General features: G+C 40.4%; 1 long non-coding RNA gene across 2 annotated transcripts; it reads left to right on the forward strand.

Annotated features, from left to right (window-relative positions):
• The first annotated feature begins 2,721 nt into the window (after positions 1-2,721).
• On the forward strand, positions 2,722-26,469 carry LOC144374016 (uncharacterized). 2 transcript variants are annotated; one of them, XR_013433541.1, is made up of 4 exons: positions 2,722-2,993; positions 23,117-23,312; positions 25,271-25,375; positions 26,258-26,469. It is a non-coding gene; the product is annotated as an uncharacterized LOC144374016 (long non-coding RNA). The 2 variants fall into 2 exon arrangements; XR_013433542.1 differs by lacking the exon at positions 2,722-2,993 and adding an exon at positions 20,375-20,396.
• The last annotated feature ends 979 nt before the right edge of the window (positions 26,470-27,448 follow it).

Genomic DNA, 27,448 nt, shown 5'->3' on the forward strand with positions numbered 1-27,448 from the left:
ATGCTAAGATACAGCAGAGTGTCAGCTGTTGGCAGGTGCTGAGGGCCATTACCAAGTAGGAATGACGCATCGAAATCCTTGCCAGCGTACCCCATGTTAAATGGACTTGCCTTGGAAATTTGCTGCGACCTTGCTTGTGTGTTTGAGAAAGGTGACCCTGCTCAATCACCAGGGTGGATCCAAGATTAGGGTGTATTTTGCAGGAAGTATCCCCAGTCCTTGGGTTTAGGGCGTGACAATAGGAGTTTTAGGGAAGTTGGAGGTTGAAGATTATTCCTGCTGAGGGTAGGGCGTGCCTGCTGCCTGAGTTCCCGCTGAGTTCTCCTGGAGAGAAAGTATTCAGGACTTGAATTGTGCGGGAGATGGGGATTGCCCCTGTACCTGTGTGGAGGCAGTGTGAGATCGGGAATAAAGAATCGCTGTTTGAACCTACAAAGGTGTGTGGTGGCTCGTGATTCTGGTGCCAAGCCGAGACCTTGGCAGGCAGGAGGGAACAGGATCTACCCTGTTAGGACTTCTCAGTGGATCAGCAAGGTGGATTGGGGCACAGATGAGCTCTGGCAGAGGTGGGCCTTTGGGCAGAGACTGTCTTGTTTCTGGCCTGATCTCTGCTCAGAGCCTGCTTGTGGCAGTTGGATCCAGGCCTACCTTGGGCCAAGTTCCTGCACCTGTCAGCAAGGCTGATCTGGGTGGCTGCCAAAATGACTTTTGGTAGGGTAGGCCTTTGGGCAGAGACTGCTAGTCTCATGGTTACTGGATTGCCTTGGGCTACCCTGGGCTAGGACTTCATCTCCTGCCATATCATGGAGTTGGATCTGGGTAGAGCTGTAGGTCTGGTGGGGTTTTGCATGTGGCAAGATGACATTGGGCCTATCTTTGCCTCTGCCTTCAAGCAGGTCAGCCGGGCCAATCTTGGCCGAATTTGAGCTCCACTTGTTGATCGGAGGTGGTCCCGTGTCTGGCCTGAGCTCTTCTTGGGGCCTGCTTATTTCAGCTGGTACCAGGTCTACCTTGGACTATGCTCCCATGCCTGTCAGTGAGGCTGATCTTGGTTGGGGCTGAAGTTCTGCAGCTGTCTGTCAGTGGGCAGAGTAGGTCCTGGGCAGAGCCTGAATTCCAATGCAAGCCTCTTGATGACTGGAAGGATAGGGCAACCCTGGACACTGGTTTTGTCCTCACAGGTCCTCATGGTGACTCTGGACTGGATCTGAGCTCCTGCAGTGGTCTGCTGGTGGGCAGAGGCAGTCACGGCCCAAGGCTCAGCTCTGGGGAGGGTCAGCCAGTGTTGGGATGGACCTGGACCTACCCTTTCCTGGGCTCCATACAGGTTTGTGAGGCTGATCTGGGCAGAGCCTGAGTTCCAACAGGTGTCTGCCAGTGTGGGGACATGGTCCTGGGCCAGACTTGAGCTTGGTGCAGGTCTCCCAGTTGAGGGATGGACACTGGCCTACCCTGTGTCTGGCCTCCTGCCCAGGTCAGCGGGGGCAGATCTGGACTGTACATGAGCTCTGGTTGGTGTCTGCAGGTGAGTAGAAGCATTCTGGGCTGGGCCTGAGCATCCCACTGCAGCTCCAGTGCATCTGGGAAGAGCCTGAGCTCCGGTGGGTATCTCTGGACCTTTATTTTATTCATTTGTTCATAGAAGGTACTGAGAGTCAAACCCAGTGCCTCACACGTGGGAGACAAAGGTTCTATCACTGAGTCACAACCTCAGCCCTATTTGCTTCTTGTTGACCTTTAATCATACCATATTTTTGTTCTATACCATTTTTTTCATGCATGAATTTGAATTTTAATAAATAGTTATTATTTGATATCACCAGCAATGCTTCCCAAGCTGGCCCCAAATCAGACCTTGATCCTCAGCAGGATTACATCCCACACATCCACATCACCTCTGGCATAGGTGCGAAAGAGAGATAACTAAGACATGGTCCATGACTCTCAAGTTTTGGGAAAAATTGCTTTGAAGAGGTAAAGGGTAAGGCGACACTTGACAGAGATCTGCAGAATTTAGAGCAGGTATGTTTTTGAATAAGATTTATGTATTGATAGTTTGTTTATTTCCTTTTTGCTGATGTTGATTTTTCTGTAATTTGTTTTTCATTTTTCTTTTTGGAACAGGGATCCAACCCAAGGCTTTGGGAATGAGAGGCAAGCACTTTGCGGCTTTGCCATTGATCGCTTCCCAGGCCATTCATTCATTGTCAGCGTGGGAATTTGGGGCTGATTCTATGAATGAATCTACTATGAATATTAAAAAGAGACTGACCAATGGCATTAGTATGTGTCCGACCCAATCAGCATAACTTTGGACCAATAGCATTGGTACTTTTTTCAAGTCCTAATTACCATAAGTTTTGACCAATAGCAGTGGTACTTCCTTCAAGTCCTAATTAGCATAAGTTTGGACCAATAGCATTGGACCAAGTGCTATATAAACCCCTTGGAGGCTGTTCTGCGAAGAGAAGCTGCCAGGCCATCCAGATTGCGTCGCCGGAGCCTCGCCTCGCCGGAGCCTCGCCTCGCCGGAGCCTCGCCTCGCCTCGCCAGAGCCTCAGCCTCGCCTCGCCTCGCCTCAGCCTCGCCTCAGCCTCGCCTCGCCTCAGCCTCGCCTCGCCTCAGCCTCGCCGGAGCCTCGCCTCGCCGGAGCCTCGCCTCGCCGGAGCCTAGCCTCGCCGGAGCCTCGCCTCGCCTCGCCTCAGCCTCGCCGGAGCCTCGCCTCGCAGGAGCCTCGCCTCGCCTCGCCAGAGTCCCGAGGAAGTTCCAGCCTGCTTTGTTTCCCGGAGATGGTTCCTCGACTTCGTAGAGACTGCAGAAAGAAGAAGAAATGGTTGAGGATCTGCTGGGGTCTGCTGCAGCCCTGCGTGGAATGGCCCGCCATGAAGAGCTAGGACTCCTCTCTGCTGCCGAGGCCTCCCTGCCCCTCGCGGGCAGCGCCCTACCTGCCAGTAGAAGCCATGGAGCTTCGTCTTCGAACTCTGGTTTCAAAGGTATTGTTATATTTTAGATAATTAGTCTAAATATTGAAATTTGTTAATTTTAATTTCCAATAGTGAAAATTATGAGATTTATAAAGAATAGAAAATTATTTCCCACAGTTCTGGAGGTAAGAAGCCAGAAAAAGTCTGTCCCAATAGTTGAGTCATCATTTGGCAGAAAAGTGGGAGAGAGTATACCCACTCTTAAAAGCCCTTTTACTTTCCATTCATTTGATGTTGATTTGAGTGTTATTAAATATGATTTTATTAATTTTCACTTATTGGTTGTTTAAATTATAAAATCCGTTTTAAAGATTTTTTTAAGTTGTTAATGGACTGTTTATTTTATTTTGTTTATATGCGGTACTGAAAATTAAACCCGGTTCCTCACACATACTAGGCAAGTGCTCTACCACTGAGCCACAACCCTGGCGTTTTTTTGGTGTTAAGTTTTGTGAGTTCTGCATATATCCTAGGGATTAATGCTCTGAGGTGCATGTGGGGAAGATTTTCTCCCATTCTGTAGGCTCTCTCTTCACATTATTGATTGTGTCCTTTGCTGAGAATATACTTTTTAGTTTGAGTCTATCCTGTTTATTAATTATTGAATTTACTTCTTGGAATGTAGGAGTCTCCTTAAGGAAGTCAGGTCTTAGGCTGTCATAGTCAAGATGTGGGCCTACTTTTTCTTCTATTAGGCACAGGTAGTCTGTTCTAGTGCCTAAATTTTGATTCATTTTCAATTGAGTGTTGTCAAGAGTGAGAGAGAGGGCTTTACTTTCTTTTTTGTTTTATGTGGCTTTACAATTTTCCCTGCACCACTTGTTGAATAGACTTTTTAAATTTAATGTATGTTTTTGGTGCCTTTGTCTAGTATGATATAACGGTATTTTGTGAGTTTGTCTCTGTGTCTTCTGTTCTGTACCGTTCATTGGTCTCTGTTGTTTTGGTGCCAATGCAATGCTGTTTTTTGTTACCGTGGCTCTGTAGTACAGTTTAAGCTATACTATCATGGTGTGTCTTACTTCACTCTTCTTGCTAAGTATTGCTTTGGCTATTCTGAATCTCTTATTTTTCCACATGAATTTCATGGTTGCTTTTTCTAGTTCTGTGAAGAATTGTCTTTGGGATTTTAATATGAATTCCATTAAAATTTATCCCCAAGCACAAATTAGTTAAAACTGAAAAAGAATCCCAGTTCACTATGGACCTGACAGCTATCTGGTCACTGGTGTCTGTTGAGCCAGCTACTATCTCCTGCACACTGGGTGGTGGCTAAGCTGAGGTTACTTGTTGCATTTCGGTGTTAATGGTGTCTTAGAGTTGAGTCTACTCTGCATGTTGGTGCTGACTTCTAGATTTAGGCACACTTTTGCCACCACACAACCTGGGATACTTTTCTGGTTTTTTTAAACTTAGTTGTGTCTGAAAATTTCTTTGGGTCCTTTAACCACTTTGCTTGATCAACGTCTGTGTGCTAGGCACTACACTAGGTGTGGAGTACAGAGTGAGTAGGCCAAGTCCTTGCCATGGCACTCAATGAAGTTTGTAGGATAATCAGAGCATCTATATCTACCTCAATGTTACTGTGAAACTTAGAAGACAGTATGTCTGTTAATAACTGCAGTGCTGAGGACTGTAATATTGTTGAGGAAATTCACAGACGATTTCATCAGGCACCACCTTGTTTTTGTCTGGGAAGTCAGAGCAATATAAAGTTGTTACTTTTTCTGTAATAAAAACAGACATTGTTTTATTAGTTACACATGACAGTACAATTCTCTTGACAATTCGTACATTTGAATCAAATGGGGTATAATTTCTCATTTTTCTGATTGTACAGGTTGCAGACTCACATTGGTCATACACTCACCTATATATACATACAGCAATAATGTCTATTTTATTCTGCTGCCCTTCCTATCCCCCTTCTCCCCTCCCCTGAAATCTCTCTACCCCATCTAATGTGATATACTTCCTTTTTTTTTCTCTCCTCGCAACATCATACATGTATTCTGTATAATGATGAGGGTCTCCTTCCATCTTCCGTGCAATTCCCCTTCTCCCTCTTTTTCCCTTCCACCTCTCTTTCCTATTTAGTGGTAACCTTCTTCTCAATGCTCTTCCTCCCTATCCCATTTTGAGTCACATCCCTTATATCAGAGAAGACATTCGGCATTGGTTTTTTAGGGATTGGCTAACTTCACTTAGCATAATCTGCTCTAATGCCAACTATTTCCCTGTAAATGCCATGATATTGTTATTTTTAGTGCTGAGTAATATTCCATTGTGTATAAATGCCACATTTTTTTATCCATTCATCTATTGAAGGGCATCTAGTTTGGTTCCACAGTCTAGCTACTGTGAATTGTGCTGCTATAAACATTGTGGCTGTGTCCCTGTAGTATTCTCTTTTTAGGTCTTTTGGCTATAGTCTGAGAAGGGGAATAGCTTGGTCAAATAGTGTTTCCATTCCCAGCTTTCCAAGGAATCTCCATACTGCTTTCCAAATTGGCTGCACCAATTTGCAGTTCCACCAGCAATGCATGAGTGTACCTTTTTTCCCACATCCTCCCCAGCACTTATTGTTGCTTGACTTCATAATGACTGTTATTCTTATTGAAATGAGATGGTATCTTAGAGTAGTTTTGATTTGCATTTTTCTATTTGCTAGAGATGGTGAGCATTTTTCATGTATTTGTTGATTGATTGTATATCCTCTTCTCAGAAGTATCTTTTCAGGTTCTTGGCCCATTTGTTGATTGGTTAATTTAATTTTTGTTGTTTTAAATGTTTGAGTTCTTCCTATACTCTAGAGATTAGAGCTCTATCTGATGTGAGGGGTAAAAATTTGTTTCCAGGATGTAGGCTCCCTATTCTCCTCACATATTATTTCTCTTGCTGAGAAAAAAACTTTTTAGGTTGAATTCATCCCATTTTTTGATTCTTGTGCTTTAGGTGTCTTATTAAGGAATTTGGGGCCTGCCCCCACATGAGAAAAACAGACATTTAACACAGTTTATATCTGAAACCTGTGAACTTCAGGGATCCCTGTGGGTTGCCTGTCTCCAGGTCAGACACACAGTTCTGTGCTTACTCAGTACAGGTTTGGAGACCCTTGAAGCTTCTCCTATAACCATGAGAGCCAGTGCTTCATAGTCAGTGGCAAATTCTGAGTCTCCAGCTCACATAGATGACATATCCCTATGGTGCTGACTTCCCCCCAATCAGTTCATCTCCTGCCTTCACATACTCACTGGCTGCCATTTAGCTGGAAGGCCCTGTTCCATGATGGGAATGTTCTAGACTTTGCCTTAATTGTTCAGAGCTCTTGGAGAGGGGCCTGGCCTTTCCTAATCCCCAGAACACTGTGTCCTTCATGGTCCTGTAATTACTGGCTGTGAGTGTGCTTTTTGCAGATGGTGGTGTACTGCAAGCTCATACCACATTCATTTTGTGTCCTCTTCCTTATAGCACTTAGCAAGGTGCTGAGAGTTGGTCTGAAAAATGACCCAAAACTTCATGACCATATGGTTAGGAAAACCTAGGGGTTGGAGGCAATGATAGTCTGGAGAGAAACCAATTCCTCCTAGGGAAACACATGCACAATCAAACTTCATTTTAGTAAAACAACATCCTGCACAGTAAAACCAAGTAATTCTGGATGGATTTCGGAGAGTTAAAAAAATGAAGGGAAAACAGAAGTAGAACATAAAATTGAATAGTTTTTCAATTTCTGCTTGGGATCCGGTTGTCACTGTCAGATCACACTGTGTTCTAGCTGGGGATCATGAATATATCACATGAAGTGAGAGATGTAGAAACACATATTCAGTTATTTGTCTTGTTGTGACACAGCGCATTTCCTTAGTCTTTTATGAGGGAAAAATTACACATTTCCTTTAAATATTGCTCCTAATGAGTGCTATGCTAAGGCTGTTCTGCCTCAGCCAATAAAGACCTGGGCTTTGTTCAGAGGGACCCAGATTTTTAGAAAAAGGCTAAGCAGCAGAGAGAGAGACACATATCAAATCAGTTGTCAGAACAGGACTCCACCATGACTGTAAATATTGAGCAATCACTTCTGGTTCTGTGATTTAGTATCTGTGCTGCCTCTGCATCTGGTGGTCTCTAACTGATAAGCTGGCTTTTGACATTGGCCTGCATGAGGACACCACAGGTGAAGACTTGGGGATGGTGGAGAGCCTGGCTGGGGTTGGGTTGGACCATTGTGTGAGATGCCATGGAAGATGCATTAGACCAATACCTGGTGGGTAGAATCAGGAAAAAGTGCTTTCTTCTTGACATTGATAGAGGGAAGGAAGTCTGAATTTTTCCTAATGGCAATCCCCAGGTAATTAGTTGGATATTCAAACTAGGTTTCAAACTCTACTCTTTCATGAGTTTGGAGGGGAAAACTAGTACTTACTATTTAGCTTACTGGGTGTTAACTATCATAGTGTGCACTGGTTAGTTTATAAAATATCACTGCATATCTCTCATTTTAATCAGATTTTAAGTATACACATGTAAAGTCCTCAATGTCAACATACAAACAAAAAATAGAGAATGAGACCCTCCTTCATTTCTCTGACCATAGGCCATTGTGCTGAATTTAATATCTGTTAAGGAGATACGCATTTCCATATTTTTGAAACAAATATAGGTATATATTAACATACTTATACTTTTGGAAATTCAAAATAAGAGAACTCTTCTCAGTTCTCTGAGGATTTAGACTTAATTGATAAACCATTTATCTCAGAACCACATTTAAATAAATAAATAAAATTAAGGCTCATTGGCAAATAAATAAATAAATGAAAACCAATAGCATACATTTTCTGGAATGCTATTGCACAGTAAAGTGGTGAGTATTGATAACATTTAGATATGGTATATTTCAACAAGGTGGAAGAAAAGATCCCACATGTTTTCACCATATAAAAAGGGGAAATGTTTAAGGAGGTGGGTGTCTTTAACCTGATATAAACATTGTACCTTATTTGGTGTATCAAATCATCACATGGTACTCTCTAAATACATAGAATTTTTACATTTTATATATCAGCGACAAATTTAAAATATTTTCCATATTCTCTGAAGTTTTGTAAACAAAACATGATTAAAAAGTTATTTATTAATAAATAACTTCTGAGAATCCTAGGCACTCTCATTTCATTTTCCATAGGCTCAGTAATACTTCTGTATTTTCTCTAGGCTTTTGGTATTCTCATCTAATATATTTTGGCACACTGTTAAATTAAAGTCAAGGTTGCTCTTCAGCAGACATATAAGACAGGTTCTGGATATTGTGTTCCTATGATAAGATGTTAAGATGATACAGTAAGTCCCTTCCCCTGCATCAGATCCCTTGTGATACTCTGCACCCCCATAGATCTACTTTTACTGAATTACTGGGTTATTTATTGTATTTGTTGTCTGCTTCTCTTCATCAGAATGGCACCCACAAGGCAGGTGACTATTTTTCTTGTTTATTGATGTATCATAAGCTACTGTGAAACAGTGGTTGGCAAATAAATAGTGGTTACAGTATAAATGGTTGTGTGAGTGAATGCAAAACTAACTACAACTCTAAAATGTGGATCTGGTGAATAAAGATAAGGAATTCTGCCAGGTGACCTGCAAGTAAGAGAGATTGTGTAAGGAAAGCGTCATGAAGCACAGGCTACATATTGATGGTAAGGATGCTTCAGAAATATTATTGGATTAGTCTTCATTGACTCATGCAAAATTAACTTTAACAGGAGATTTTCTACCTCAGGGGCAAGTCTTTTGGGATAAAGGTCAAGGCAAGGTGTAGATCCCTATCTGAGCTACTCTTTTCTTTGGCTCTGAATGTAGATTTAAATGCAGAAGTACATGGAAAAGTAAATCCCCTTTTCTTAAGAAACTGCTGATTCCCAGTTATATTATTTGTTAAGATGATGAATGCAGGGAGAACGGTGGTGTGACTATATAGTTATTTTAAGCCAAGTGGCTGGGTAACAATGGGGTGAGCAGACATGGGAAAATCAATGAACATCCACAGAAAGAATGTTCCAGAAAGAAGGCCTGACAATGCAAACATTCAGCAGCAGGATAGTCTTAGCTGAATTTTGAAGGTCAGGAGAGGTTTGTGAACTTCATTCTTCAGGGGAACATGAGGCTGCAGAGACACCAGAAGGCAGCAAGGACTGGGGTGAAATTTTTGTTACCAGACCTACTGACTATTGTGTGAAGAAGGCCACAGGACAGGAAAAGAGGAAGCCTGGGCACCATGTAAGAGGTTGCTGTGTTTGTTCACATGAGAGATGTAGGTGCTGCTGGAATTGATAAAATCAGACTGATGTGGGAGGTTTAAGGAGTCTTCTAGCAGGTTCTATGAGAGTATATATTTTCAACTATAAGAGAAAATTGAAGATTGTTCATTTTCCACTGCTGAAACGAAATACCTGAGATTGGGTAACTTAAAATGCACAAAATTTATTTGACTCACAGTTCTGGAGACTGGGAAATCCAAAAGCATGGCACCAGCATCTGGGAAAGGCTCTCATACTGTTTCATCCCATGGGGGAGGGCAGAAGGCCAAGGGGAGAGTAGGGAGAGACCAAAGGAGTGAGGTGAGAGGGGAAAATTCATTTTTATAACAACTCAAGATAATTAACCCCCTCCTATTATAATGACTGTAATCTATTCATGAGGGCTGTGTCCCACAGTCATCTTTTATTAGGCCCCATTATCCAACACTGTTGTTTTGGGAATGTTGTTTCCAACATATGAAATTTGATGAACACATTAAAACCTTAGAAAGATGTTCTTTCTAATGATGTATAGAGGGCTAAAATAACACATTGGACTTCTGTATTTCCTACCCACAAGTTCCTTAAATCCTGTAGGCTGGTTGTATCACAAGTTTAGAGCTGATAAGCTACTCTCTAATTGACTGATATAACAAGCAATGTCATCTTCTTTCCACTTACTTTTATTGCCAGGGGTAGTGCCAAAGCTTAACATCATTGCATTTGACATTTGCAAATTAAGGATAAAGAAGTTCCTATGATCTTCTACTGTGCAAAAAGTCACCTACATGTGGGTTTTGTGGGTCAAGAACTTGGGAGAAGCTTGGATAGGTGGTTCTTGCTTGAAATCTTGCTCATAAAATTGTAGTCAGGTATTCATTTGGGCAATAGCTCATCGAAAGTCTCAGCCAGGGGGCTGGGAATACAGTTCAGTTGGTAGAGTGCCTGCCTTGCATGCACAAGGCCCTTGGTTTAATCTTTAGCACCCCCCCAAAAAAAATAGAATCAGCTAGGACTGAGAATTTACATCCATGGTGACCTTCTCACTATTGGATGTGGGTCTCAGCTTCTCTTCCTGTAATCCCTCCACAGAGCTACTTGAGTGATCCCTACACATGGCAGCCAGTCCCATCACAGTAAGTGAACCAAGAGATGAAGGTTAAGGCTGAAATACCTTTTATGACCCAGTCTTGAAAGTTACTCACATCCTACTTCTATCATGTACCATTATCCTCGAGAGACCTGCCTTGGTTCAGAGAGCAAGCATTGATTACCAGGAGGCAAGGATCTTGGAGAATGGCCATCACATTCTCTAGAAGACAAAGGACATTGTGATCCCTCATTGAAAGAGCACAGGAGTTATTTTTCCATGATGATTTATCCCTAATAAAGACCCTGTGTCCAGTGCTGACTCCTTGGGAGAAGGTTGTATGCCAAGTCTCAGGTTCCTCATCTGTGAAATGGGCTCTGGATCCCGCCTTGGGTGTACTGTGATATTTGAGTCTGATGCTGACAACAACTAGTGTCTCATGAATGTCCTTCTTTTTCTCTCAGTGGGGGAAGAACACACTTAAGTACAGGTCTAAATTATCTTTATTGCCATACACCTTTTACAACCTTTGCACTTTGTTTTTGTATAGATTGAACCAGTGTTTTTTTCCTAGCTTTCTTTCACACCTTTTGGGCAAAACACATTGGAAATAACTTGCTCTGGGCTACACCATGGCTAGGACAGAGACAGGCACACCATGCTGATCCAACATCTGCCGACTGTTTCCCTGTGGCATCTGTCATTGAAAACTGCCCACTCAGGCTTGGCTCCTCTTCAGCTCATTGTGCACCCACTCACGTGATAAAATCATCAAATTTCTATCCATGGAATGAACTGTATTACTGATGAACCATCTGGACAGGTCCACACAGTGATAGCTCATAGCTGGGGACCCTCATCTGAGAATGTGCTAACACATGATCCGCACACAGGCATTTACGTGACTGCAAGTTCGATCCTGGTTAGCTCTGATTTTTCCAAAGTTTCAAATATGTTTACAGATTAGATGTCAGTTGGGTGATTTAATGTAAATTATTTTATCCTTCTTAACATCAGTTTTATAAGGGCTTGGAATGTGGCTCAAGTGGTAACGTGCTCACCTGGCATACACAGGAAACTGGGTTTGAGCCTCAGTACCACATAAAATAAAATGAAGATGTGTCTGCCGAAAACTGAAAAATAAATATTAAAATATTCTCCCCCTCTCCCCTCTCCCCTCTCCCCTCTCCCCTCTCTCTCTTAAAAAAAGAAAAGAAAAGGAAAGAAGCTTTATGATTCCAAATCCAGAAGCCTCAGGAGCCTCTGATGTGCTGGTCTGTGTGTTCTAGAAATTCAGAGGTAGTTTAGGGCTAGTAATGAGAATTCATACCACCTCGTATCAGGTAGTCACTGGGTAATTTTCTTTCTAGCAATGTCATTAGCCTTGCTCTCCACAGGGTAATTTGGGAGTTGTGTCACCCCAGGACACAATGCCAGAGAGGGTCAATTTTAGCAAAATGGAACTCTTGCTTGGACAACTGAGCTTAAATGGCTATCAGCTGCATTCTGCTAATCAACCTATGTTTGGGCCCTAGCCTTAGAAAACTGCATCAAGAAACGAGCAAGATCTAATTGGTCCCTTGAGTTCCATTATGGAATGCCTGTGCTAGGTGTGACCTCTGAGAAAAATCAGATTAAGCACTCAGGTATCATCTGTATGAAGCCTAAATATTTATGCCAAATATATTCACAATTTTAAGGGTAAGCTTTCTGATCCAGTGGCCTTGCAATCTTTATTGAGTTATGCAGTTGAATTTGCTGTCAGAAATGATGCAATGATGTGTGATAGTGCCAGAGTAAACCACATGGCCCCTGAGTTGGTACTAAGTGGTTCTATGCCTCTGGCTTGGTTCCTATGAAGGGATTGGTAATATCCAGCTTCTGCTCTTTAAATGCCATTTAACTCAGAAGCTTCCTCTTGGTAGATTATTTTGTATATGGGAATTCACTGTAAGGTGACAGGATGTTCATTCTGTGTTATGCTTTGCTTGGGCTTTCATAACAAAGTTCCACAGATTGAGCAGCTTAAACTCTAGAAATTTATTTCTTCTGCCTTGCAGGCTAAAAGCCTGAATCAGGAGTTGCATTCTTCTGAGGTGTCTCTCCTTGAGTTGGAGATGGCATCTTTTCCATCTTTCTTCACATCTTTCTTCTATAGATGTTTGTGTCCTTTACAGACATTTATTTCCTTCTGTTAAGGCATCAGTCATGTTGGCTGGATTAGGGTACCAGCTAATGATCTCATTTTAATTTAATTATCTACTTAAAGACCTATGTCCAAATGCAATCACATTCAGAGGTCCTGGGATATGGGAATTCAGCATATAATATTTTGGGGCCAGGGGTCACAATTCAGCCCATAAGACTCTGCTTAATCTGGTCTAGCACTGTTCCAATGGCCATGGACAATAACTTAGTACCTATTGTTTACACTCATAGTGAGACTATTACCCCTACTGTGGTTTGAATATAGTTTAAGAGTGTTCCTAAAGACTCATGAGCTGGAAGTGTGGTCTTCAGTGTGATGCTATTAAGAGATGATATAATTTTGAAGAGCTGGGGCCTAGTGGGAAGTCATTAGGTCATCGAGGAGTTTGTCTTCAGAAGTGATTGACAGGGTTCTCCTGGGTCTCCGTCTTCCTGTATCACCATTTGAGCTCTCCCTTCTGTGTGTGCTCCTACCCTTGTGATGCCACCTGCCAAGAGATCTTCACCAGAGATAAGCAAGTACCTGTGCCATGCCCTTGAACCTTCAAAGCTGTGAGCCAAATAAGCTTACTTTCTATATAAGCACTTGGCTTTTTGTATTTTATTACAGTAACATAAATTGAATTAATACATCTCTATATAGTTTGGTTTCTGACAGGACTAGTAATTGGTTTACCCTGGCACAAGGACATCAAGGACACATCAGCTTTTAGAAGAGCCTTTCCTTCCTCCACTATCCCCTGAGTCTGGTCATAAAGGCAAGGGCATGACCATGTAACACCAGGTCCAATGTCCCAAGCAGTGGCATGGTGTCCCCTTTTGTGACACTAGCCTCTCCTCTGCATTCTTGTAAGGCTGCAGGGTTCCTGGGTGACTCTCCCCCTCACTACACCTACAAGGCTCAGAGACCCATGGTGAGATGTCTCAGCTCACAGAAGTGCCTCCAACCACTCGTCCAAGATTCTCTCCATCTCCACAATACCCTGACTCAAGGAGAAAGAGCACCCTGAGCCAGACAGTTCCATTGGAACCAGCCCCATTTCCTGCAGTTGTGTATAGAACCTTGCATGTAGGAGGGGACAATTATTTCCTCAGAGGATGAGTGCTGATGACTCAGCCTCTAGGGCTAAGAGAATACTCAATCAGGTTAAAATAACTCTCTGACATCTTATTCTCTGTTTCCACTCTATCAGGGTTCACAAGATATTGGTGAACTTTGGAATTATTTGGGTGGTGAGATGATAAGCTTTACCTTAGAGTCCATGGGTCAGGAGGCCCAATAGGTGCCCTTCTCATTAACTGCCAGGAGATGAGGAGCTAGAGTTCTCACACACTGACCACAGAGAGACATACATTTGATGGCCTCTGCCCTTTCTTTATTCTCCTCGGGGTAGATGTTTTTAAGTCCTTCCCAACCATATCACAGGAGGGTGTGGGCACCAATCAGGAAGAGAAGGACCTGGTTTTTAGGGTTTTTATAAAGGACTCCAGGGATCCTTTAGTTCCTCCCACTCTTGAGCACAGACCTTTTCATAGGCCCTGCTGGAGACTGGTAACTGTCCTAGGCACGACATCACCCTCCTGCCCTGAGTTCTGGGAGCTGCCACCCAGCTTCAAAATAACCCCAGACTAGTATCTCTGGACCTTAGTTTCCTCACTATGAACCCTGGTATTTCTTCCAGCTCCTGAGTTATAGTCCATGTCTAGAAATCTATTACTAAAAGGTTCCTCAAAACTAGTGTTATTATTATGGCTTTTGAATCCATGGGGCAGAAATTTAAACAGGCACATCTGGAATGCCTCATCTTGGCTCCATGTCTGAGGTCTTCACAAGAATAATGCAAATTAGATCTCTTTTTCTTTATCTCTTCACCCAGTCCTTCCATGAGGTTGCTTGGGCTTCCTCACAGCATGGAGTATCAAGATCATCAAACCTATCTGTAGCTGCTTGGGGATGGGAGCATATATTCCAAGAGGTCTGGGTAGAAGCTGTAAGTATTCTTAAAATTTGGGATCAGAAGTCCAAGAACATTACCATCCATCACATTTTACAGGCTAAGGAATTCAGGAAGTAGGTAACTGCATTCCACCTTTCAATGGAGAAGTAGCAGAGAACATAGGGTCATACTGAATGTATCAAAACCCACCTCTGAGCCAATTTTCAGCCTGAGCCCATGGCTTCATGTATCCTATGGCACCTGCAGTTATCTCTGCTTTATTTCTCAGGTGCTTTCTCTGGTACCTCAGGGCTTCCTCAGTGTATCTACAGGGCAACCTGGACGTGCTAGATATTTGTAACCTCGACTCATCAGTAATGGGAATGGGTAAATACACCAGAATGGTATCCTATGGAAAGATGGTTGGGAGGAAAATTCTGATTCCTCACTCAAAGATGCCAAGCACTGAGCCTGATTTCCCAGCAGTGACTTTTCCTCATTTCATGGTCTATGAATTATTTTCCTTCTCTGGCTCACCTTTTCTCTCACCCTTGGGCTTCTCTGACATTGTCCAGGTAGACTGTCTGTCCTTGAGCCTTTGTAGTACCTGATGTAAGAGGTGTCTAAGCTGAGATACTGGCTTGCCCTTGGGCTCTGGAGAAGACATCAAGTTAAGTGTTCATTAAGAGGGCCCAATCATTCATTGCTTTCTAGAAATGCCTATGTTGTCATAAGTTTAGTTTCACAATCCAGATGTAGAAAACTCCATAGAAATGTAATGGCCTGATTCCCTGAATGGATTTTATGATTAAGGTGCACTGGTACCTGTATAATTCTTAGCCTTCCAAGACCTGAGAGATCTCACTTTCCTTACCCCTGTTGTCTTGAGTCACCTCCCCAGGGCTCCTGTGGCCATGGATGATGTGGAGGCATATCTTGGGCATGCTCAGCAGAAAAACCTTTGAGATGAAATCATGCAGGTCTCAGGATCATAATAAAGCCTTCCCAGTCTGGCCTCATTGTCTTTCCATGTTTTATTCCTTGGAAAGGTACACAGTGGTGCTTTTCATCATATTTCAAACTTAGCTTTCTTTGAGTGCTTACCAGACAGCTGAATTTCTAAAGGCCTTCATAAATACAAACACTTTAATTTCTTTCAACCACCATCTTGGTGTTCAGTAGAAGAGCAAGACATGGAAAAGTCAAATAAATTGTTTACTTCTTTTCTCATAACCTTTGTTCTCTGATGGCACAACCCATCTGCAAGCACATACTGAAATATACAAGCACGTACAAAACTCTGTGGTCTTTGTCTCAACATGTAATGCTCTCCCTTGTGCATGTACTATACCTCTTCTCCATGGAGAGACCAGCCAGTCCTCTGTGGGGAGTAAATGAGGTGGAGAAGTTGATCTCTGAGGTTTTGACTGTGGGTTACAGCAGTGTGACCTTGAACAGCTGAATGATTCAGCCCCTTTGGGTTAGAACTTTCTTCCCTGCAGTCTCCAGCCATTTCTACCTCCTGTGTTCTGGATGAAATGCATTCACCTCAATTGCATCTTCTCTGAATTCAACAGGAATTCATTGCTTATCTTTGATGTTTTGAAGTCTGTTGTCTCACTGGACTGACATTGTCTCTGCGTAGGAAGCATGTCTAGTTGTCCTCCACCCCTCGAGGGGCATCAGTCTTTCTAAAGGCAATGCTTTCTGAAAGGGCATGAAATTAGAGAACTAAATGGGGAATAGAAATAGGAATAGATCTGCTCACTGTCAGAGATGCCAATAAGTGGGGCATTCCTAACAGTGAATTTACTAGGTGGCACATGTACTAAATGTCATATATCACATTCCTTTCATTAGCCACAGAGCAAAATCTCCAGATCAAAATTATCTACTAACTGAACAGTGACAATCTCGGCTGATAGAAACACACCACTGAAATGCAGCTGCTGTTCTCTGGGACACAGTTTTCTCAGTATCATAAGCTTGATTTGGTATCAAATGTTCCTTCACAGTCTCCTCTGAAGTCTTGTGAGCTGAGCAAATGTAAATATCCTGGGGTCCCAAATCCTAATGATTGCAACTAAAGATGTGGTACAAGGACCATTAATATCAGCCCTAATGAGCTTCACTAATGAAAACACTAGTAAATGTACTGTTATTTCAGCAGCTCTGTACATGCTGAAGGGTGGCTTACCACTCCCTGATCTCTGCAGAGATTGGAGCTTGGGGAGATTGACTCCTGCAGGGGTCTCACTAGGTACTTCCCACTAAGCAGAAGCATCCAGCTGCCCCTTTCTACAGCCCAAGGGCTTTCGATTATATACTTATCCTGAATTATTTCTCCCAAAATATTTCAGATCATTTATTTACTTGAAAATTGCTTGTTTATTAATCACCTGTCCTAAACTGTCTGTTATTTGGACTCATTTTAGCCTTGGTATCAACAAAGCCACTTCTTCCTCAGATCTCAGATCTATGGCAGGTTAAATGAGATGAAGGATGTCCATTGGCATAGGTCTACAATGAATTAGCAGGGCTGCTTTCTCACTGCCTTGTGATGGGGGCAACATTTTGTTCTAGCCCTTAATGTTCACTGGCAGATTCTGTTCTTAAATCAAAGATGTTTCTGAGAGTAATGATTCTTCCGTGACCTCATTGTTTTCCTTCATAAAACCCATGGCATAAGCTACTACTGCTGCTGGGTATCAGAGAGGGATCCTCTTGCAAAAGGGAGAGACCTGTGTGGTCCCATGAGGCTCAGAATGTGTACAGACTACTGCACATTCGGTCAACAATAATTTTGATCCTTTTTTGGAACTAAATGTGTCTGTACCCTGAGTTGTTAGGTTCTGGCAGATGATAACTATATATGCTTTTAGTTCTTGCAGTGTGCAGAAGCCAGAAAGCTAAGAATGACATTTCCCAAATTTCCTTGCAATTAGATTCTGCTCATCATTTTATTTAAGTTCTGTAAGATGCATGTACTTATGGTTTTCAGGGCAGAGGGTAGTAGGACCTTGTTTTGCTGTGCTTACTCTTTCTACTAGGAAGCCTGGAGGAGGCCCTGGTGTTCTGCAGCAGCATTAGCTAGAGTCCCAATTTCCTGGTAGTGGCTGCATGGGGCCAAGAACTGGACTTCGAAGTAGCTATTTTTCAGTTCAGTAAGTAGCAGGTGGGCACTCAACAGTGATGGGAACTCTGCAATCCCTAGCTCTCAGTTGAGGTGAGATATTCCTGAAGAGCCCTATGCACATGGGGCAAAATCTTCTGAGCATGAAAAATGCATCCTGTGGAAAACTGTTTTCAAGAGGTGCATATCGCATGAGTTGCAAAGTCTTTATGTACAATAGAACTCAATAAATAGGATGTTATAGAGCTAAATGTTAAGAACATTCTTAGTGATGGGGAGTTTCTTCATTGGTTTAAAAGAAAAAAAAACCTTGAGAAAAGTGAACATTGGGCAAAATCAGATTTGTTCTGCTCCTGAAATGCAGTTTTTCTGTTATGCTTTGCATCTAAAATGTCCTTAAAAGCTCATGTTTTGAAAGCATGAACTCCAATATAGCAATATTTAGAGGTGAGAGTTTTAGGCAAAGATCAGGGCTCTGAACTCTTTAGTGGATTTATCCATTGCTTAATTAATATATTGATAAGTGAATGAAGTTCTGTGTGGTAACTGTATGTAAATAGGGTATGTCTAGAGGAAGTAGGGTATTACTAGAGGTAGTAGAGAAAGAAGATATGCCCTTGGGAGTATATTCTGTCCCTGTTTTTTCTCTCTTTCTCTCTATCTTTCTCTCCCCCCCTCCTTCCCAGCAGCCATGAGATGAGCAGCTTTGTTCCGCCATGCGCTTCTCCCATAGTGGTTTTGCATTGGAGTAAGCCAACCTTGGACTAAACTTCTGAAACCATGAGCCAAAATAACACTTTCCTTTTCTTAGTTGTTCCCATCAGGTATTTTGGTCTCAGTGCTGCAAAGTTGACTGGCACATTCCTTTCTCCTCTCCCCCATTTTAGATTATTTCTTTGCCAGCAACCAAAGACAGCCCACAGATTTCTTTACTTTATAGCTTTCTTTCCTTTTGTATAAAGGACTTACTTTGAGTACTAAATGAGTTTCTCATTCAGCCACAACAGTTGTCTATGTTCCTCAAATGTATTGCAATAAATGCTATCATTTTTATGTTTAAATGTAAAAAGTAAACATAAACTCTACTTTGCCCCAGACCACCACTTCTCCTATTGACCAAGGCGTATCCATCCAGAATACATGTTTAAACATTTAAAAATTATGTTTAATTGAGACATATATATATATATATATATATATATATATATATATATATATATATATATATATATATATATATATATATATTATGAAAAACATTGTGATTATTCCTATACATGTGTACAATGTGCAGTCATTAATTAAGGTAATTAGAAATTTTGTCATCTCAAACATTTATCATTTTTGTTGTTGTTGTTCTGGGAACATTCAAAATACCCTCTTCAAGCCATTTTGAAATATCTAATACAATTATTATTAACTGAAGTTTCTCTATTGTGCTATAGACCACTATAATGTATTCCTTTTATCTAACTGCATTTTGCCTCTGTTTAAACCTTCTTCTACCTACTCTTCCTAAGCTTCCTATCTACTATTCTACACTATACAATTATAAACATGGTTTTGTTTTATTTTATTTTGCACAAATGAGATTTTAGAGAGCATACTACTCTGTAGCTTATCCTTAGCATTTTATGTATTTTGGACAGCCCTGCCTAGTAGGACATACATGAAAAGGCCTGCCAGTAGCAAGCATTTATTGAACATTTCCTGTGAACTGTGCATTGAATTACATCTTTCAAGTAGATTAATATATTTAATCTTCACAATGGAAGAAGAAATCGATGCTTGTAGAATTTGGAGAAGGGGGATCACATGAGCCTGTGTTATACTTCCCTTCACCTACCCAGTCCTTGACTGGCTTTCCTGCCAGCAGTCAGACAGACTGGTTCAAGAACACTTCTGGTCATGTTGCTGGCCCCCTTTAAGTACTTTGCAAGATTTGGGGGACAAAGACAAATTTCCTTCCTCTGTGCCTAGGATCTGCATTGTGTCTAGCTTGTGTCATCAAATATAGACCCAAAGCCCTTCAGTTTCTCAAACAGGGAGGCCCTATACCACCCTCAGACTAGGAATTAAGGCAAAATGTTCTCTCTGGGATGTTTCCACCCTCTGCCAAGTAACTTCTTCAGATGTCCTTCCAAATATCCCTCTGATTTCAGGGATACCACCAATTCATCAGAAAGCCTTCACTGGCATATGCCAGGTATCACTACTTTTTTGTCATTTTGATAAAGGGAAAAAAAAACATATTCAGCAATTTGATCTTTCTTTCTTTAATTGTGTCCAAGATCAAGCACATTCCTTGGTGATTTTCCGCTTCATCACTGTTTGTTTATACATTTAGATCATTTTCTGTTGAGAGACTTTGGTTATTTTTGAAGCTCATTGTATATTAAAGAAATTATTATCTTAAATATTCTAAATATCTTTTCTCTTTGGACAATAGATGGCTATCTATGTAGTTAAGAAGAGACTTTGCCCCTCCAAAGTTGAGAGTAGAGCAGGAATCCAGTTTTTTTCTTCTCCTCCCCAGGGATTTCTAGGTGAGTCCAAAGCAGACATGGCTACTTCATGCTTCCCTAGGGATTTGGAATGGCAATTAACCAAGGCTCCTGCCTGCCTTTTTCCTGCTTATTTCTGTACTACCTATTATTCCTTTAGTTATCTCTAACTCTCTTCTTTCATCAGATGCCTATAAAGGATGATGCTCTAGAATAGACCCTTTCCAGAAAGGAGCAGAGAGTATTTTAGGCTTTATGTGCCACATTGGACAATTAGTTTTTAAAAAAATGTTTCACAATTTTAGAATCCATACTTAGTCTGTGGGACATATTATAGGCAACCTACCACATTGCTTACTCTGTAATAAATTTGGTGACTATTTTATAAGTACTTTCCCATTTTTTTCTTGTTCATACTTTCCTTAATTCCATTTACAAGCACATATTTCTAGATTTTATTAGTGCTTCGTCTAAGATTTAGAGTATATAAGAAGAATTACCAATTTTGCAATACTATGCCTTTTGTTGGACAAAAATAACTTACATTGTCAAATCTTCTTTTCTGCTACACTGAGGATTTAATTTTTTTTCTTACCACATATTCATATTTCTTGTTAAATTTATTCCTAGGACTTTGCCTTTTTAGTGTTATTATGATATTTTTTTCTTTCATTTTATTTTAATTTAATTCATATTTGATGCTGGTTAATACTTGATTGTGGGTTGTTATAAAAGAACAAGACCAACCCTTCCTTTTCTCTGGCTTCCCATCTCATCATATAACCTCTTCTCCTTATATACTTTTCCACCATCATGCTCTAGCAATGCTGTTGAACAGTCCCATGCTGTTTGAAGTTTCAGTTTTCAAAACTATGAGCTAAATAGATCTTTTTACTTTATAACAGTCTCAGTCTGAGATATTTTGTTATAGCAACAGAAAATGGAATAATACTTTTGGTTTGGAAGTAAAGAGAGTTCTCTGCATTCTTTCTTCAATATTGCCACCTTTCCTTAGATATCTGTATTGGTGTGGGAATCAGAAAAAAATCAAATTTTATTTTTTCTTTCTTCCTTCCTTCAGCATGCTAAGCATGCATTCTTCAACTGAGCTATGTCCCTAAGATTTTTTTGTCTGCATGTTTTTGTAACTGAAAACACTGTATTTTCTGTTGACAATTTGAGATTTTATCTTGGAGTCAATGGGAAGGAATAGGCAAAGTTATATGGTTGTAGTAAGACATGGCAGCAAGAATGCTGAAGGTGAGAGTGACAGGACAAGGCTTGGACTGCACTGGCAGAAGTGACTCCAGCAAAGGGCTTGGACCACTGCCCCTGGAGAAGGCCCAGCTTCAGGGACGAAGCTACTTACCAAGGTGTGGAATCAGAGAGAGATATACCTCAACCTGTCATTGATACTGCTCTTGGTCAGGAGTGAGTTGATGTCATCCAATGACCCCCAGGTGGAGGGAGCCTGTCTCCAATAGAACAATGGAAGAAAAGTCCTTGGACATGATATCTCCAGCATCCCAGACAGAACCTGGCAGTGGGGACCAAGTGCCTCATCCTCATGAAGTCAGTGATTTTGGGATTGCAAGGCAGTTGCCCTTCAGAAGTGGAAATGGCTTGTGTCTTGAAAATCAATCAAATTTCCTCCTGGAGTCCAGGTGAAACTGGAAACATAACCCACCTCCCTCATTCAATGAATATATTTACTATTATACTTAATTCATTAACCAAATCATGCTCCTTTTGGAAAGGTTTGCCCTGGAGCTTGCAAATACTAGATAATACCATGGAGTTAATACACGTTCAGGGGCTGGGGCTGGGGCTCAATGGAAGCACACTTGCTGGCAGGTGTGAAACACTGGGTTTGATTCTCATCACTGCATAAAAATAAAGAAAATAAAGTTCTGTCAACAACTAAAAAAATACGCGTTCAATAGAAACAGTAATACTGTGGTTATATCAAGCCCAAGCAAAGAATGCAAACCTCAAGAACTTTGAATTGCCCAGTCCCAAAGGTCTCTATGGTTTACGGTCATTCAGGTTTGATCTAGATAGGGAAATTTGGTTTCTGGTCAGAGGCTTTGGGCAGCATGTTTCTGTTTTCCCTCCTATGGTTTGAAGTCTCTCTGAGGTTCCTGGCATTACTTTGTTCCTAGTGCTGACTCCCAGTTTCCTCAATCCAAGGGAAGTTTTTTGAAGCAGATGAAACCAACTCCCATTTTCTTGTACAAGGACAAGTTAGAGTGGTCTGGTGTGCCTTCCAGAATCTTCTAGATGAGAGAATACCTGTGGAAACCACATCCCAGTGTTCCAGAAAATTGCTCTGTGTGACTGGGTTCACCTGCTCCTCCTCTCTCCTTTTGCTCAATACTCACTTAAGATCTTCCCACAAATCCAGGGTGGGGATGAACAAGCAGGTTCCCATGTACAGCCAGCTGTCTGTATTTTAACGTCTTTGAGAACACTGTCCACACTGCCCACCCTCAGAGAAAGGAAAAAAGGCCATTACCCTGGGTTCAAAAAATGGCTCTCACTCTTCCCTTTTGCTGAAGGGTGAACCCAGTCAAGCTGTATATGTGGAATGGCTGGGGTTTCTTTGTTCCTTTTATTTCATTTTTTTTCCTAGTGTAAAAATCTTGTTTTACTGTGTAATTTTAAAATTTCATTAATTGACTAATAACAATTGTGTAGATTTGTGGGATACAGTGTGCTGTTTTAATGTATGTACACATTATGGTATGATTAAATAAAATTAATGATCATTTCCATCATATGCTTACTATTTGTTTGTGGAGAGAATATTTAGTCAACTTTTTAAAAAATAACAGTTTTGAAATATCTCCATGCTGTGTAGTAGTTCACTGAAGCTACTCTTGTCTGACTGAAACTGTGTATTTTTTGAACAACATTTCACCTTCCTAATCCTCCTTCTTCTTTATTTCTTAAATTATTCAGACCATAGAATCTGTTTTAACCAAGCATCAACCTTTAAAGTATTGAAGCCTCTGACAAGCTTGTGGGAATGAGCACAGAGAACAAGAGGTTGGCCATCAGCAGTGGAACACAAAACAAAATTGGTATCCATTCCCATCAGGATGAATTTAATGAGTGGACATGAGAGGACATGACCCACTACTTCCTAACAAAACATGTGAGTCTCTTGCATACATTCTTTGAATGAAAGTTGCTAAATAGAAAAGTACAAACTGTAATTCCATTTACACAAAATAGAAAATGTAGCAGAATATGTCGTATGCATTAGAAGTCAGAATAATGGTAGATCAGGGATCATGAATGGGCATGAGGCCAGCATGGATGTGCTCAGTTTGTAAAGATTCAACAACCCACACACTTAGGAGATGTGCTAATTTTATGTGCATTTGCGTGGATGTGTGTGTGCATGTGTGTATGTTTGTGTGTGTGTGCATATGTGTCTACTTGCATGTATGTTTATGCATGTGCATATGTATTAATATTGTGTAAATTGTGTATATGATGTGTATGTATGCATATGTATATATGTGTGCATGCATATGTGTGTGTATATATACATATATATATACATATATATACATATATATATACATATATATATACATATATATATATATATATATATATACACATATAGAGAGTGTGTGTGTGTGTGTGTGAGTCAGCTTTTCATTACTGTAACACATATCTGAAATATAAAGAGAAAAAGTGTGTTTTGGTTCACAGTTTTTGAGGTTTTTGTCCATAATTGGCTGGCTTTATTGATTTTGGGGTCTAGCATGATTCATGGAAGGAGAGCATGGTAGACCAAAGCTGTTCACCTCCTAACAGGGATGTGAAAGGGAAAGAGGAAGAGAGAAGAGATGGCCTCCCACTATATCCTTCAAGGGCTCCTGCACAATTTCCTAAAACCTTCTGCTGGGTCCCCTCTCTTGACATTTTCACCACCTCCTAATAGTGCCCTTCTGGGGCACAAGTCTTTGATACATGAGTCTTTAAGGGACGTTTTAGATCCAAACTATAGTATATGTGTTCATGTTTATGTTTATATGCATGTGTTGTGCACTCTGTGTGTGTGTTTGTGTATGTGTGTGTCTATCTTATATTTAAAAATAATAGCACAAAAGCAACTGTGTTGTGGGGTGGGCCTCACAAAGGCAAAGTCCATCTGCAGACACTCTATCTTCCATCCTTGACCTTCGTCTTTCTGCTCTATGATCTGGTTCATGCTGCCTTCCCTGGACCTGTAAGGACTGTGCAGTGATTGAAGGCAGGAGACTTTGATGGAAACCACCAGCACAGCATGTTACATCTATAAGGGACCACCAAGCAAATTGCCACCATGGGTTATGGCCATCAGTATGTGGCAAGAGGGAAAACAGGAAACATCTTGGTGGTGGTGTCTGTAAAGAAAAGGTGTCCAGATTATCCCCCAAAATGAAGCATGTTTGCACTTGAAACCAGGGACCCAGGGATTCTTCCAGAGTGCACTCTAAAGGACAGAGTATGGTGGTGGACATAGATAGTGCAGTTCTTCCTCCCAAGGATAAAGGAAGAGAGTGGAGCCTCACAGAGCCAGGCAGCAGCAGGTTACCATTTGCTAAACGTTGTGAGTGCAGCATTTAAAAATCATTTGTATAAATTATACATTAATTAATAACCTATCTTTGTGTGCAAAAAAGGAAAAAAAAATCTTTAGGTGGTCTTTTAAATAAATTGGAAAAAAGAGGATTGTATGCTTTTCCAATTGGAAAAAGAGAGGATTGTATGCTTTCCAACAATATGTTTTGATTTCTAGTGTTTGCTAATATAATAGGTAAAATGGTATTTTTGGTTTAATTTGCATTCTTTGAATACTGTTGAACCTGACCTCCTCTTTATTTACTTGTCAGCTATGTGGATTTCACCTATAGTTGCAAAATTTATAAAATAAAAATTGAGGATTTGTTGATAAATTTGAATTTTATGTAAACCATAACTAATATTTTTGTTTGTATTGTGCAATAATTGGGATATATTTATTTATGAACAACAGTAATTGTCTATTTGAAATTCAAATTTAATGCAGCATCCTGAATTTCTCATAACACTCATTTTTTAACATATATTTTTTAGTTTTCCTTGGACTTTTGTTTATTTATATGTGTGGCTGAAAATCAAACCAAGTGCTTCATACGTGCTAGGAAAGTCTTCATCACTGAGCTACAAGCCCAGCCCATGGTAATGCACATTTTATTTTATGTTTTTTATCAAATTTTCAGTTGTATTTTCTGTCTTTTATTGTGTTTGTAGAAGTAGTTAGCATGTATTGAATATTAGTCCCTTGTCTTTTTTAAATGTTGGAAACATGCTCTACTGGTGTTTTGACTATTTTTTAAATTCATAATGTTATTTGTTGAAAAATAAGTCTATAATTTCAGCAGAGGTAATTTTTTCAAAATTTCACTGTGTTGCTTATGCTTTTATTTTTTTTAAGAAATCGTCATCTTCTAGAGTTGCAAATATATTATTCTACAGCACTGGTGGTTCCAGACTTAACACAGACGTATGATGGTGTGATCAAGGATTTTTCATCTTGAAATCAATAAACATTCAGTAGAATATAATTTCAGATTCTGAATTTAATATTTTTATACCACTCATATTTGTTTTTGGGATAGAATGTATTAGACCCAATGGTTATCTACCACTGAGCTACCTTTCCAGCTTTTTTTAATTTTGAGACAGGCTCTTGCTAAATTACCCAGACTGGTCTGGAACTTCCATTTATCCTGTCTCAGCTTCCTGGGGACCTGGGATTACAGGTATATGCCATCATCCTGTGAGATATTCTTTTTTGATGCTGAGAAACAGCAGGGAGCTGAAGATCCCAGTAAGACACTAGATCATGAAGATAAATGACTGATATTCTACAGTGTGCTTTGCTGCTAAGCTGTGATGTTTGGTAGGCCAGGTGTGTTAAACACATTCTTGAATTATATTTTAGATTTATGATAGTTTTGAGATGTAACCATTGTAATTTGTGTGGCTTGGTGTTTAGATTTCGGCCAGTTATATGTGAACAGAAATGAAATGTGCAGCTTCTGAATTGTCTTTTTAAAGGTGCTTGTCCTGTATTTGGTGTGCCCATCTTCTTTTCCCTGCCACTGACTGGAATGGCAAATACTGCCTAGAACTCATATAGAAGCTCTGTCCTGAAGATATCAGCCCTGAATGACCTTGTGAAGGAAACTAATACTGCTTTCTCTCCCCTCAGTCACATGTGTAGCTTCATGTTGTTTCATGAAAAATAATACATATTTTTTCTTGTTTGAGCCATTGTATTTTGGAATTGCTTCATTACAGCTATTCAACCCATACCCTGTAAAATGCCAAAATTTAGTACCTAAATTGGGGTATTCTATAATAATAAATGCATGACATTAGGTACATCATTGGCTGACATAATTAAAAAACATTATATGGGGCTTAGTAGAGTGATTGCTTAGCATGCATGAGGAACTGGGTTTTATCCTCAACATCATGTAAAAATAAAATAAAGATATTTTGTCCACCTATGGCAAAAAGTAATATTAAAAAATGTAAGTTAAAGAACCATTGACTTTGAATTATATAGTTGTACAATACTTGGTGACTGTCACCTCTGATACTTTTTATATGGCATCAATTTCTCTATCCATTCTATACTTCCAGGGAAGTAGTTAGAAAGAATAAGATTGGTAACATGACTTTAATATTGCTTGCTTCTTTAGCAGGAACTAGAAGGGGGCATCAAGGAAGGGGAAAGTTAGTTTTATTTAGAGTTCAAAGGGGGTCAATAATTTATAGCAATTGAAGATACTTTTTTTCCCATGGTCTGTGGTCTGAACTGATTATAAGGTGGGGCATTGTAGTGTTGGAAAATAATTTCTCCTGTGGCCAAATAGTAAATGTAAGCTTGTCATTTGTCATTCTCAAGAACCTCCTCTTAATTTTCTTGGTTTAACTGTAGAAGCTAGCCCAGGCAAGAATTAAATTAAGGGTTTGATTTTACACCTGAACAAGTCAGTTGAATTAAGTAAAAACTACAGTTTCAAACATTAAGTCTTAATTCCCTATAGAATAGAGGCTTACTTTTTACTCAGGATATGTTAGCTGAGGCTGTGTTCTATATCCTCTGTGCCACCCAAGATTTAAGCTAAAGGAAAATTGCCATCTTTGGAGGGGAGTATGGGCATTGCCATTTTTATAACAAAAAAAGAGAACTGGCAGACCCTGCTTCTTGGAAGTGAAATTACTTCTCTTTATATTTTA

The sequence above is a fragment of the Ictidomys tridecemlineatus genome, unplaced genomic scaffold (assembly GCF_052094955.1).
Source record: "Ictidomys tridecemlineatus isolate mIctTri1 unplaced genomic scaffold, mIctTri1.hap1 Scaffold_55, whole genome shotgun sequence".
NCBI lineage: Eukaryota > Metazoa > Chordata > Mammalia > Rodentia > Sciuridae > Ictidomys > Ictidomys tridecemlineatus.